At 27.2% G+C, this 13,576-nt stretch overlaps 1 long non-coding RNA gene across 1 annotated transcript; it reads right to left on the bottom strand.

Moving 5' to 3' along the window:
• Positions 1 to 572: 572 nt before the first annotated feature.
• Positions 573 to 11,860, bottom strand: LOC115883939. Its single transcript, XR_004050469.1, has 13 exons — positions 11,727 to 11,860; positions 9,595 to 10,305; positions 9,042 to 9,316; positions 8,432 to 8,927; positions 8,094 to 8,367; positions 7,800 to 8,031; positions 7,203 to 7,406; positions 6,686 to 6,832; positions 6,050 to 6,225; positions 5,758 to 5,929; positions 4,083 to 4,261; positions 3,507 to 3,676; positions 573 to 2,981 (listed from the first exon to the last, which is right to left on the bottom strand). It is a non-coding gene; the product is annotated as an uncharacterized LOC115883939 (long non-coding RNA).
• Positions 11,861 to 13,576: the final 1,716 nt, after the last annotated feature.

The raw sequence follows: 13,576 nt of genomic DNA, 5'->3' as shown, positions 1-13,576 counted from the left end.
AAAAATTCAGTGAAAATCTCAAACTGAACACCTAACATGATTATTTTTGGAACATTGGGTCACTCTGTAGTAAATTATTCTTTTTTACCTACTAAAAATATGATTCTTAATTAGCTGATTAATTATTAGACATGACAAAAAAATATTAAAAATTAAAAAAGAAATGACTGTAAACGAAGTGCTCAGAACCTCTAAAATACTTACAAAATATAGATGTATACAAAACATTTTTATAACAATGTACAGCAATAGATCACAATAATATACAGAAAACAGATAATAACATTTATACAGAAATAGTACAATATGATCGAATAAAAATGGCGTCGGCAATGGCTATGAAATGAAGATCGCTCATTTTATATGTAAAATTATAAGCGAAATGTAATTGATGCTCGCATTTCCAAGTCAACTGGACGCCGTTTTTTTTTTTCGATCATACGCTATATTGTTTTATTAGGAGTAAAAATGATACTTTTTGCGGCGAGACTGTACGTTCGACATTACAGGCGAGGCACAAAAAGTTATTTTTACTCTGAATAGAACATGTTTTTTTCAAACGTCACAAATAATTTTTTAAACAATTTCAAACATTGCAAAAAATATAAAAATATTTAAAAGTAATACCTTGTAAGTAATTATATATCGAGAAACTATAGTTACGCTCGTTAAATTTGACACTACTTCAACCACGTCAATCACGTGGCAAAAATTAATACTTTTGTGACGTTTGAATTATTATATTTGATAATAATAGGGATCTTCAAATTTATTTTGCTTAATTAATGTTATAAAATAATATTATTTATTTTCAGCAAAAAATATTTAGAAATACCTATTTCTTATTACAGATAGCAAAGTTAAGCTATAGATCACTATTATTAACAAAATATTTAAAACAATATTTATAAAATTCTAATACATGAAATAACATACAAAATTGGTATTAAAATATATTTTTTGTGACATTTAAGGGGTATAAAATCTATGTCACAATATTTTAAATTTTGAAAGGTCACCTGAAAAAACATATGCCACATATAAAACTAGAATTATTTTTTGTGTGAAAAATGTTAATTCTTACAATTTAAATTGGCTTATGATATTTCAAATGATCCTACAATAAATATATTATATACCCAACAGACTATTTTCATATTTAAAATTATTGATAAATTTTAGGAGATAAAGTTTGTTTCATATTTAAAAATAAAATTATATAGTAATTAAAAAGATAAGGTGTAATTAATTATCTTAAACGTAAGTGTAACGATTTTATTAACACATAGCAAACAGCAGTTTGTATTATTCAGAGACGATGGGTCGTAGAGGTCTAATAGAGATGTTAAATAAATATGAAAAAAATATAGAGATATTTCAAATACTAAAATTGAGAGAAAAAATTACTACTGGAAATGAGATTTTTTTTAATAAAGTAATATTAATAAAATTTGCTTTAATGATTAAGAACATTATATAAGAATCAATTAGGCAACCAGTAATACTAAAAAAAATGACAAAAGAAATAATTTATGCAATTTTGATTGGAGTACAGTATATTAACTATCACACACAAAACATTGCATATAACCAACTGCAATTTTAATATAAATATACTTGAATCGCACAGTATATCTACGAAAAATAATTTTAAATGTGTCCTAACATTGTTCACATATTTTTTAAAAAAATTGAAATGAAAATATCAAAGAGAAAAATATTTTTATATGAAAATGTTAATAATAAAAAAGCTCTTGTAAAGACGTTCCGGGGACACACTATATAAAAGAGAATTCTGAATATAAAAAAAACAATGCATGAAGTGCATTGCTCTCTGTGTTAAAGAAAAAAACTTTATCACTAAAATTTAAGTACAAAATAGATATAAACATAAACGGTTTAAAATCATATAAATTGATTAAAAACATCTGTTAGGGTACCAAAAATAATTCTCAAAAGCAAAAATAAACTATATGAACACAAGTATCCAAAATTGATTTAGTAAAAAGAATGATTTCAAAAAAAAATAATTAATTTCTAATAGCTTGACATTGGTGTTCAATAATCACATTTAATTTTTATGAAAAAATATTAAATTGACCATTAACTATTAAATTATCATTTTGTTTGAAGATATAGTTAGTTAAATTCTATAAAATTTAGTTTTGCGTTAATACAATAAATGAAATATTAAAAAACATAAACATTAAAAATAATACTTGTGTTCATAGAGCTATAGTGACGCAGCTGCGCAAGTATAAAAATTATAATTTTGATAATCTGGAATAAAGTTAGAGAAGCTTAGGAAAATATAAATAGTACAAAATAAAAATAAATTGGAAATGATAAAAGCCTATAAATATTGTTTTTTGATTCTTTTGAAAAATACCTTTGACGAAATCCAGAATACAATATAGTTTTATTTAATAACAATTTAATGATTGAACTAATGGAAGTAAATATCAGATAGGTGAGATTGAAATACAGCTTGAATGAAAAACTATAACAAATTAGTATTATGTTGCTCAACATATCCTCCATAAAGATTATTGCATTGATTTGAATGATTTAAAATTAATCAAACATCCCTCAAACTAGAGGCAACTAGATATTAAGTAAAGCATCAAAATAAATAAATATAAAGACAATATTAACAGAGATAATGGTCCTATTCATAAAATAAAGTGTATTGCTCTTAACTAGAGTTTTATATTGGCAAAAGCTTAAGGAAAAAAAAAGTTTCTATCCAGATTATCAAAATTTTACAAAAAATTAACATTAAAATGACGCCTGATATATTTAAATAGTTAAGAAGATGATAAAAACCAATAAACACATTTATTGAAACAATAACATTGTTAATGAAGCTAACGAACCTTGGTGAGGCATTGAGAGTTGAGTCTTCTTCGTGTTGAGTGAAAGAGGAAAGTGAGGAGTAGGAGCAACTGTTGATATCGATTGTTAAGAAAATGCCGAGATATCTAAAAAATAAAACAAAAATAATATTAAAAAATGTATAAAATGAACTCTGTAAAAATTAAAATAAATATATTTTTAGTAATGCAATAACTATGTTTTATAAATGAATAATTTGTATATACACTATGTGAAAAAAAAAACAGCATCATAGTTGCTTTTGAAATAACAATTGATGACAATTATTTCTGCCAGGTAGACCACAATCCACAATATATCATTTATAAAAAATTGGTATAAAAATTTATATAAAATTAAATAATAAAAAGTTAAAAAAACAAGATTCATATTTTTTTAATTAAGTTAATCTTTTCACCTTTGCATAATAATTGGTATGTTTGAAAACTTTTTATTTTGATACATTTAAATAATACTTTTGACAAATTTTTATATCAATTTTTAATAAACGACATATAGGAATAGACGTTGGCCTCATAGACTTGTGCAGCTTGAATATTATGAAAACTTATCATAATTTTCAAGCTTGTCAATGAAATTTAGTAAGAAAAAAATAGAGATAAATAACTTACCAGTTATGAAGGACTGCCACCATACTAACAGCTATTAAGTACAGTCCTAAATGGTCTTTCTGAGTCTTTTCCTGCAAGTTTCATTCCATTTAAAGCTTTTTACTGTCCACCATAATATTTGCAGATAGTTAGGCTTGTGGATTTATAACAGCAATTGTCCCATCGTATATCTAAAATTCCAAAAAAATATTAGGTAAATTTTTACTATACTAATTTTTGAAGATATCTGAAAACAAGATTAATAAAAACAAAACAAAAAAGATTAATTAAAATTATATTTATTAAAATATAATTTTAATGAAAACTGCGAATGTTGACAATTTGGCGAAGGATTTTTTAAAATAATTGTGTGTTGTAATCAGTATAAGTTGTGTGAAAATAAATCCGTTAAGTATTTTATCGTGAGTTTAAATTAGTGAGCCCACGCAATCCGTAACAATATGCAACCAGTAATACAGTATCAGCATTTTATTTTGTCTTGCCTATTTTTAATAGTTAGCTGTTCTAATATTAGAACAAAACAGCTTGAATATTAAGCTGTCCAATGAAATTTTATAAGATAGATAAATAACTTACCAATGACGAAGAACTGGATCCGCTCTAACAGCGATTAAGTTGCAGCAGTTCAAAATGGTTTTCCTTGATTTTTTCTGTACAAGTTTCATTCCGTTTAAATCTCTTTCATGACCACCATACATATTACTTGCAGCTAGTACGACTTATTTGTTTCTAATAGCAATTGTCCTTTCGTTTATCTAAATAAAAAAAATATATTAGGTCATTTTTATTAAAGCAATTTTTGAAGCTATCAGAAAACAGACAACAACATAAATCATCCCGTTGCTGCCAAAAGTCACTAACTTACTTTTTATTAATTCCGAGAAAAATGCGTCTAAAGATGAATTGCATTGCATAAAGATGTTATAGTTAGTAACTATTCGGTATTAAAATAAAACATAAATAGCCAGAAATCTTAGTTAATTACTTTTGCAATCGATTCTCCACTTCAAAACATAGTTAGTGATTGAATTTGGTTGTTCGGAAAAATGTTAGTTAATGACTTTTGGCAGCAATAGGACGAAATTATCTTAATATTTGGAACTATGTAAGATAACAAATAAATAATACACATTTTTTATATTAATTTGAATAAGTTATAAAGAGTTATATAAAATTAAAATAAAGACTTTTATTGATAACTTCAGAAATGATATGAAAAATTGTAAAATTCCTTGATAAGAAAATAAAACATTATTATAATGAGTTAATTATAATTCAAAAAATAAATATTTAATTTTCTAAGATACCCTATGATCGAATAAAAACGGCGTCAGCGATTTTATATGTAAATTAATATGGGAAATATAATCGATCGTCATTTCATAGCCATCGCTGACGCCGTTTTTATTCGATCATACGGTATATAGAAAAAGAAAAAATTAATATTTAGTAATAACTTGTAAATTTATTGTGTTATTTTGGTGACAACTTTAATAATTTTGAAATAAATTTAGAAGATATGCAACCAGTAAAACACTGTTAACAGTGTATTTTTTTTCACTTTAACTGGCCATAATTTTTTGAGCTCAAATATAAATTTAAAAATATATATATAAGTTTTCCAGTCAAGTTTTAATACGGTTTTATTATTATAAATGTCATACACTCTCAAGTATCATCCAGTTATTGGTAAAACCACGTAAAACTGTATAATTTTAAGTGAAATGCCCAATAAATTAAAAAAAAAATAAACATAATTTTGGTGTATTTTTTTATTAAATTTTGATAAACTATTACAAAGAAAGGGCACGAGTGTCTTTCAGAAATTAAAAAATGTGCCATCTAATATATTTTTAACGTATATAGGGTCTTCCATTTAAAAAATACACATTAAAACTTGAGCTAAAACTTTATAGTTTCTTTTTTTCAATGAATGTTCTAGCTTCCAAAATAAAAAAGTTAAAACCTGTTAAAATTTAGGGCAAAATAAAATGTTAACACTGTACAAACTGCAGAGTATAATATTCTGCAAAATTTAATAATTTTACAGAATTTTCATACTTATCAATGCCATCTTATTACAATATATACAGGGTATTTCAGGTAACTAGTTCATTAAAAGTGTTTTAAAATGAAATTTAGTCCAAATTAAACTAGTTATAGACTTAGGAAAATATATACCGCGAAAAACTTTTAATGAACCAATTGTATGAAAAAAACCCCTGTATATAAAATGATCAAAATAACTTACCATTATTAAAAGGCAACAGATGTCGAGTTCAACCCTGGTTCTATTGACTGAAATGTACGACTGACATTTTTCTGTATCCAATCAAAAATTTTCCGTCAAAGCTGCAACTTGTTTGTTGAGACTTGTGAGAGCAGCTGTCAAAACGTCCATTACCATCCATTTCTTTAGGTGACTAAAAGCACAAAAAAATAAATAAGTAAATTTTTATGACGTCAGTTTGTTTATACTAAATTTATCATAATTTTCAACCTTGTCAAAGAAATTTAATAAAAAAAAGGGATAAATAACTTACCATTGATCATTGATGAAGGACTGCATCAACTCTAAGAGCTATTACGTATACAGTCTAAAATGGTTTTCCTTTATTTTTCCTGCAAGTTTCATTCCATTTAAAGCCTTTTGATGTCCACCATGATACTAGTACTACTTGTTGACTTCCAACAGCAATAGAATAGTCCTGTTGTATAACTAAAATTAAAGAAAATATTAGGTAAATTTATTTTAAAGCAATTTTTGAAGATTTCTGAAAACAAAAAAATACATTAAAACTATGTAAAATCATAAATAAAAACCATTAATAAGTCATATTAAACCAACAATAATGATCTTAGATAGACTTAAAAAGGAATTATTAGTTAATTTCCTCTAATAAAAAATAATTATAATTTTTATATTTGCGGTTTTAATGATCGAAAAAATATAAATAAGGTTTTTGCTTTACTAAAAATAACAAAATTTAGTGGAAACTTTCATAATTATTTAAAATAGATTTAAAAATTATGCATTTTTTCCAAGATCGCCGATATGCAACCAGTAATACAGTGTATGTATTACTGAGCTTGAATTATGATGGAAAAATAATCATTTTTCAGCATTTTCAAGCTTTCCAATGAAATTTTATAAGAATAAGTTGATAGGCATAACTTACCATTATTAAAACGCAAGAGGTGTTGAAGTCGGTCCAGTAAAAGACATTTTTCTGTGTCCATTAAAGATTTTCCATGAAAACTGGAACTTGGATTAATAACAGCAACTGTCAAAACGTCCATTAACACCAATTGGTATGGATAGCTCACTAAAAATACAAAAAAAAAATTAAGTAAAGTAAAAGTAAATAAAGTAAAAAAAATTTTAAAGCAGTTTCTCATCATATTTTTCTTAATATTTTAAGTAGATATTAAAAAAAATACAACTGCAAGTAACAACTCTTTAAAATATTATCAAATTTTCATAGATTTTACAAAAAGGAAGTACTTATACTAGATAAAATTGTTTGATGCACATATTTGTATCATAAGTATATTTTGAGATTAAAAAAAATATTAATATTTTTACAAGTTATTTTTATTTTTAAGCCTACAATTTTGCAGTTAAATACAAAATTGCAGATCTTATTATGCATTGCAAATGCATAATAAAAAAAAAAGATAAGATAAATAACTTACCATTTTTATAGCATAATGGTAATGGAGGCCAATCAATCTAAGTACTATTGATTGTATCTTGAAATTGACATTTGAGGACAAGTTTTTCACTATCATTTCATTCAAAACATTTCTTGATATTCCTCAAACTTATGTACAGTAGTAACTCATTTGCAGAATTGTAACAACAACTGTTAACGCCCAGTACATCACTCGAACAAATATCTAAAAATTAAAAAAAAAATCAATATTTAAATTATTATTTTAATTTGTATACATCTAAAAATTAAAATAAACAGGAAAAATTGAAGTATCAAATTAGATTAAACTAAATAAAAAAATATAATAATTTTCCAATTAAATATTGCATATATTATGCATAGCGAATGTCGACAAATTGGTGAAGGATTTTTAAATAGTTAATTGTTGAGAAAATAAATTCGTCAAGTATTTTATCCTGAGTTTAAATTAGAGGACCCACACAATCCGTAACAATACCTATTAAAATATTTGTATATAAATTCAAAATATTAAACTTGTAAATAATGAATACTTATCATAATTTTCAAGTATTCCATTAACTTTAAAAAAAAATATATATAATTTGTTAAAACTTACTATTTTTGAAAGATATCTGTGTTGTGGAAGCCAATTTAAGGTCCTGGTACTACCGCAGCCTAAACTGGTCTTTTATGAGCTTTTCCCAGTTTAAATTCTATCAAAACTTCTTTGGTGTTCCTAATAATTCATCCAAGTTGTTATACCAGCTGCCATTTTACATTTTCACCAACAGAATATGCTTGTATAATAACAATTAAATGAAACTTGATGTCCAAGATCAAAATAACATCTATAAAAAAAATAAATGTTGTGATAAGTATTTATTTTTAGTGACAAGATGAAAAAAAATACCTCATTATAGTTGCTCCAAATGTCATTCAAAAAACATCAGTTAAATGAACAAAATCCTCCTCTTTCCATCAAACATCTTCTATCTCCTTTCCATCTATTTCACAGCAATCCTCTTCCATTTTCTCTATCCTCTTCTATTTTCCAAGCCTCACCAATTCTTATTCTACTACTTATATAACTAACTTATACAAATTTCAGGCGTCTTACAATCATTTTTTAAAAGGGGAAATAGGAATACTATCGCTACAACAAACACCTACGCCAGCGCACCTACCTAAAAAAAGGAAAACACTTTTTTAGTCAAAGAAAAAGATAAATATAAAGTTATATAAATTTACCTGATGACATCTCGAAGATGGCCCTAATCCTGCTATTGTCCCCAAAATATTCATTCCAAAGCAGTTTAGTAATAAAAAGATTTATGCAGGAGCAAAATAAATTTTACTAATACTTTATTTTTAATGATTATAATGTAAAGTTACATTCTTTATTAATTTACCTTCAATTAAAAATTACTATTAAAAGAATTAAGTAATATTATCAATTTTAAAATAAGACAAGAAATAATTATTTAGAAATATAATAGTAAAACAATATGCTATGTAATTTTGTTTCTTTGGAGTTATTTTTTTATTATTTATTTATTATTTCTAAAAAACTTTAAATTAAAGCCTTTTATAGAGTAAGAAAAAAAGTAAAAATATATGTAAAAAACTGCAAATTAAAAAATGAATACTTAATGCCGTATTCTATAATGTAGAGAACCTAAAATTACTGCTTTGGAACTACGACGCGAACCGAATTTTTGAAGTTCTCCAAGCCACACTGTATCACCTGTAAAAGAAAAGGAATAATATTAGAATATTTCTGACAAATACATATGCTAGAAGAAACAAAAAACAAGCTATAGACAACAAAAAAAAACAACGTAAAAATATAAAAACTCACCATCATATCGTGCTCAAGTTCATTTTCAGTCCCACTATAATAATTATCCGGCGAAAAAACAGTGTCGTCTCACTGCTATGGGGCACATCGAAAGCCCCTAACTCCATGGACTTCGGTCAATCCTCTAGAGTTGGCATTAAACACGTTTTCCAGGTATTCGACGGTCCCTGGAACAATCCGAAATTTTTTGGGACTGATCATATGCAGCATGTAGATAGAATTTCTGTCTTCTTCAATCTTGTTTTTTTAAAATCGCGCTCCGAACCCGGGTTGTCCTAAAAAATGGAAAAAAAATTAGTTATATAAGTAACTACAAGTTAAATATTAGAATTTAAATTTATATCTACTATAAGTTTTAAAAGAGTTGCTCTAATTACTATACAAGATATTGTACTTTAAATTGAAGCTCGTGTATGTTGTAACAAAAAAACTAAAATATACAACACTTATATAAAAGAATTTTGATTGCTATATGATGCGATAAAAAAGTTATTTGGTAGAGAGTACATGCAAAAGTTTACAATTTAATGTAATATAAAAAAATTAGACTTACTTTTAACAGGTTTAAGTTAGGCCTGGTTATGCTTGCCTCCTCCCGACATTTTCTGCCTTCAAAATTCGACGCGGGATAGACCAAAAGAAAAAACAAAAAATGTTTCCACGACCCGCCTGCGAGTGTGTGCTGGTTGCCTTCCTTATGCAGATTCGACCCTTTGGTCGACGATTAAGCCTCACCAGTCAGTTCCCATCCCAATTAAGCCGCTTCGTCTGGGGTCACCCTCGTCACCCGTCGGACGGACATCCACCGGGACCCCCTACAGGCGGACCCCCCTCATCATCTTCAATGTGTCCGATATCCCGCCCCCTGCCTCTTCGAGGGTCACGGAATACGTGCACGAAGAAATCTCGGAGCTTGGGTGCCAGGTTGTATCCGGCCGAAGCCTCTAGCATTAGAACACCTAGCTCGTAAACCAGAGGGTGGTGACTCCCTTGGGTACCTCTGCATGCTACACAGGTCATCGATGCCCGAACATCAGGGTTAGGGGGTGACCCAAGAAGTCTCCTCTCTTGGGGAAGGCCGCGCCGCGCTCTGGAATCATCTAGTCCGGGGATCCACACCGACAAAAACACTGTTAACCAATCGCATCAGCTAACAAAATGAACTAATGTTGAGTTAGGAAATTTTATTAACCAACACAGAGAGCTAGCAATGCTCGTGTGAGTGTGGAAGAAGTGTGGTGTTGTGGAACTATTAATAACGCGCCTAAAAAGAAAAAATGTTGAAATATTCATAGATACTATTCTAAGCTGTAGACTGAAATATTACAACAGTATAAAAAATAATCATTATAAATTAAGCTGAGATAGGGCATTTATACATTCATAAAAATTAACTGTTTTATATCCTCCGAAGTTGTGAACTCTGATTTTTATTTTACATAACTTGGATATTGTCTGTAATCTGTAATATATCATATACTAATGAACTATAAAATATACTAAGTTATAATACCTAAATTTGCAAATAGTGTCATGTTAAAAGTGCATTTAGTGACAATAAAACCCCTTAATAAGAAATAAAAAGCTAGAAAAGTCAAATAGAATATTTCTTAGAATTTTGGAAAACAACAAATAGCACAGTACAAGAAAAAATACAGTACGATACCACCAGAGTATAAAGATATAAGATCATACTTATAATCTAGGTACTATTACAACGTACCGACCTATCAACCTACAATTAAGTTAAAAAATTTGAATATACCTAGAATGGAGAACTACCTAATTTTAAAAAACATGTAGAAACAGAATTAAAATGTGCCAATGTGTGTAATATTACATAACGCGTCTAAAAAGAGAAATATTTTTAAACGCCATCAGATATAAATTGAAAACTCATACAATGCAAGTAGTAGTTCATACATAAAAATGGCAACACACATTAACAAATTTTATAGAAAGATTTTGTTACAAAAATACAGTAACAATTGCTTTATTTGTGCAATGCCAATTTAAAGCAAAAATGATTAGCCAACACAAAAACCTTTATTTTTTAAGTGTAAAAAGAAGTTACATAGAGGATAGTGACCTGATATTTAATACTTATAGCGCGTGTTAAAGAGATATATTTTAAAATAATATCAGAAATTATTAGAAAAATTCTGAAATATAGGTGTGTATGTAGTATTCTTAAACAAATAAAATACTTAATAAAAAGCTTAATGAACCTACCTATTTAAAACTTGAAATAGAAAAAACTACTACTTAAATATTCTTAAAATGCGCGTCTTATATTTTTAAAAAATACAGAAAACTCTTGTATATCCTATTAAAAGAAACTTAATTAAAAATAGCAATTTAGAAAAAATCAAGACATCGAATTCCAACAGGCGGCCATTTTATTTAAACATTCCTTGACCAAAAAAATTAAACAAAAAATCAAAGATACATTACGTAATTTACCAAAAATGTAGTACTATTTTACCCTTATATAACACGCAGTATCGAAAGTACCGAAAATACATAGTTTTCCGTACTTTCTTTTAATCTACGTATATTATTTAAACAATATTTGCAAAAATTAGCAACTTAAAGAGGAACATTCAAAAGAAGGATGGATGTTGTGAAAACGAAAAATTTTAAACTAAAATATCTCCAGAAATACGTAAAATTACGGGTACTCACTTTTTCAGGGGGCTAAGCAGGACACTAGTAACAGATTACGCATAAATTCTGTACACTAAATGCACTTTTTCGTCAGAAAATTAAAAAAATCGATGCAACCGACGCGAGGACATGCGGATCCTTCGATTGCAAACGACAAAAGGACCGGGGACCGGCGTTGTCGGATTGAATCTGCGTAAAGTCTAGAGAATGCCAATTCTCATCGTGAATTATTTAATTGATGGAAAATTACAAGTAATTCAAGTAAATAATTAATAATAATATTAAAGAGATAGTAATTAATAAGAAATATGTATTTTATAAGACAAAGGTTCGTTAAAAACATCAACTTATGTTAAAATTACATGTATGTATACAAAGAATGCCAACTTGTCGTTTTATTATTTTTTTTGTGTACTTTTGCGCAGTTTAAGTAATTTTACTTTAATAAAATGGGTAATGGTGTGGATCCGGTGGCTGACCTTGAAACGAGTTTCTGCTGCATATAGTCACAGACACTACGCATGCGCACATCTTCGATGTTGCCAGATTGTAAGTTATTTTGGAATTATTTTCAGTAAAAAACAAATATGTGCTTTTCAGTGTTTTTTGTCAATATATACTGTATGATCGAAAAAACGGCGTCCAGTTGGCTGGGAAATGACGATTGAGGACATTTCCCATATAAAATGACAGCGATCTTCATTTCATAGTCATCGGCTAACGCTATTTTTTTTCAATCATAGTACGCGGTATATTATTTATATCAAGGATTTATATTATTATTTTAATATTTCGCACAACACGTGAACGCTTATTATGTATTTTCATAGTCAATAAAATTAAATAGAAATAAAACTCTAGATTCCTATAATTAATCTAATTGCTCTACATTATTATGCTACGTTTAAAAGGGCTTTATTAAAAATTCTGGAAATTATATGTCCAAGTTTTCCTTTTTTTTTAATTTTTAAATGCTGTAGCTCCATGTCATGTTCATAATAGGTTTTTTTAACATTCCATCAAAACTACGGAGGCCTTAAAAGGCCTTTTAGCCTCCGTAATTAAAATTGTAGAATCAGCTTCAGCAACATTAACAGTTTTACCTTGTGTAATTCTGCTTATACATATATTGCATTAATTTTTCTGCTACTTTAAGATTTCTCTATTCTTACACCTAATTTATGTGATTTTCTTAGCTATAATATGATTTATAAACCATATTTTTCCTAATGGAAGGATGGAATAGGATATGCAAAATTAAGATATTTTAACATTTATTTTCCAGACAAAGCATAAGATTAAGACATAATAAATATTATAAGAAAGATCTTAATATAAATCACAAACTAAGTCTTAATTTGGTCTTGTATAAACACAGGTATAAAACTAATAAGATCAAAACTCAACCTTCACCATATTGTCAAGATTTGGCATTATAGGAAACAAGAAATTGCAGTAAATTAAGAAAAGAATATCAAAGTACACGATATTAAATACTGTAATGTATTCTACGATACAAACCATCTCCCTTCTAAAGAGAAAAAGATAAAACATAAAGCTTATTTTAGTCTTATCAACACTCTTCGATAAAATATATGTCTAAAATTGCTATTAATCCACTAACTTGATATTTTTAAGAAATTATATGATACAAACATTACAATCAAAGTATATTATATTAGTAACATTATAGGTAAAATATGTTACCTCTATCTCCCATTGACGTGTATTGTTCTATAAGACTCGTCATGGTAATATTTCAAAACATCAATATACATAATATAATGAAAACTATTGTTGCCTGTAAATAACTAGAAATTAAATAACTTGAAAGAAATAAAATAATTCTAATAAGTTTAAAACCATTA

This window comes from Sitophilus oryzae, unplaced genomic scaffold (genome assembly GCF_002938485.1).
Source record: "Sitophilus oryzae breed Bouriz unplaced genomic scaffold, Soryzae_2.0 scaffold_2006_pilon_pilon, whole genome shotgun sequence".
In the NCBI taxonomy this organism is placed as follows: Eukaryota; Metazoa; Arthropoda; class Insecta; order Coleoptera; family Curculionidae; genus Sitophilus; species Sitophilus oryzae.
The sequence above is the reverse complement of the archived record's forward strand: the minus strand, read 5'-3'. Positions and strand labels throughout refer to the sequence as shown.